We start from the raw sequence: 1,850 nt of genomic DNA on the forward strand, positions 1-1,850 counted from the left end.
TTCTTAAAGTGCCCATAAAGCACTCAGGACGGCCCCGACCGAGACAGGGCCGTAGTAGGGTGCTCCCATAGCGGGCTATAGCAATAGAATGACGGGTAAAAATATTTAAAACAGTTTTATAATTTTTGGGTGACCAGGTGCACATGGGCCGTTTTGGGTGACCAGGTGCACATGGGATTAATAGCAATCTGCATCCATCGCAATTTCTTAAAGTGTCCATAAAGCACCAAGGACGGCCCCGACCGAGACAGGGCCGTAGTGGGGCACTCCCCTGGCGGGCTATAGCAATAGAATGACGGGTAAAAATATTTAAAACCGTTTTATAATTTTTGGGTGACCAGGTGCACATGGGCCGTTTTGGGTGACCAGGTGCACATGGGATTAATAGCAATCTGCATCCATCGCAATTTCTTAAAGTGCCCATAAAGCACTCAGGACGGCCCCGACCGAGACAGGGCCGTAGTAGGGTGCTCCCATAGCGGGCTATAGCAATAGAATGACGGGTAAAAATATTTAAAACAGTTTTATAATTTTTGGGTGACCAGGTGCACACGGGTCTTTTGGGTGACCAGGTGCACATGGTCCTTTTGGGTGACCAGGTGCACACGGTCCTTTTGGGTGACCAGGTGCACATGGTCCTTTTGGGTGACCAGGTGCACGCCGGCCTTTGGGTGACCAGGTGCACGCCGGCCTTTGGGTGACCAGGTGCACACGGTTCTTTTGGGTGACCAGGTGCACGCCGGCCTTTGGGTGACCAGGTGCACACGGTTCTTTTGGGTGACCAGGTGCACGCCGGCCTTTGGGTGACCAGGTGCACATGGTCCTTTTGGGTGACCAGGTGCACATGGTCCTTTGGGTGACCAGGTGCACGCCGGCCTTTGGGTGACCAGGTGCACACGGTTCTTTTGGGTGACCAGGTGCACGCCGGCCTTTGGGTGACCAGGTGCACACGGTTCTTTTGGGTGACCAGGTGCACGCCGGCCTTTGGGTGACCAGGTGCACACGGTTCTTTTGGGTGACCAGGTGCACGCCGGCCTTTGGGTGACCAGGTGCACACGGTTCTTTTGGGTGACCAGGTGCACATGGTCCTTTGGGTGACCAGGTGCACGCCGGCCTTTGGGTGACCAGGTGCACACGGTTCTTTTGGGTGACCAGGTGCACACGGTTCTTTTGGGTGACCAGGTGCACGCCGGCCTTTGGGTGACCAGGTGCACGCCGGTCCTTTTGGGTGACCAGGTGCACACGGTTCTTTTGGGTGACCAGGTGCACGCCGGCCTTTGGGTGACCAGGTGCACGCCGGTCCTTTTGGGTGACCAGGTGCACACGTTCCATTTGGGTGACCAGGTGCACGCGGTTCATAACAGCGCGGTTATCTGCTTTAATGTCCGAGGAGGGGTGCTTAAGTGTGGGTGCCCTGGTTCACCTGGTATGCGAGGTTGTGGAGGTGGGGGGGGGTCCCCTGCTGGTATCATCCCCGAAATAGAGGGGTGATACCCGGGTGGTGAGTAAGGGCCTACAACCCTGGAGGTCAATAGCTCCAGGGGGTAAGCTCTACTGTCATGTCCGTAAATAGAGTGGTGTTACCCGGGTTTTGAACCATATTTTAATTTTTGGGTTACCAGATGCACGTTTTCAATCACCAGTTGCACGGAGGATTAATAGCAATCTGCATCCATCGCAATTTCTTAAAGTGTCCATAAAGCACCAAGGACGGCCCCGACCGAGACAGGGCCGTAGTGGGGCACTCCCCTAGCGGGCTATATCAATAGAATGACCGGTAAAATGATTTAAAACAGTTTTATAATTTTTGGGTTACCAGATGCACGTTTTCAATCACCAGTTGCACGGAG

General features: G+C 54.3%; 1 long non-coding RNA gene across 1 annotated transcript; it reads left to right on the top strand.

Moving 5' to 3' along the window:
* The first annotated feature begins 963 nt into the window (after nucleotides 1-963).
* On the top strand, nucleotides 964-1,305 carry LOC149971334 (uncharacterized). Its single transcript, XR_016492541.1, has 3 exons — nucleotides 964-1,076; nucleotides 1,129-1,182; nucleotides 1,237-1,305. It is a non-coding gene; the product is annotated as an uncharacterized LOC149971334 (long non-coding RNA).
* The last annotated feature ends 545 nt before the right edge of the window (nucleotides 1,306-1,850 follow it).

Source organism: Oncorhynchus mykiss, chromosome 27, assembly GCF_057628025.1.
Source record: "Oncorhynchus mykiss isolate SJ-2025 chromosome 27, ASM5762802v1, whole genome shotgun sequence".
Classification (NCBI taxonomy): Eukaryota; Metazoa; Chordata; class Actinopteri; order Salmoniformes; family Salmonidae; genus Oncorhynchus; species Oncorhynchus mykiss.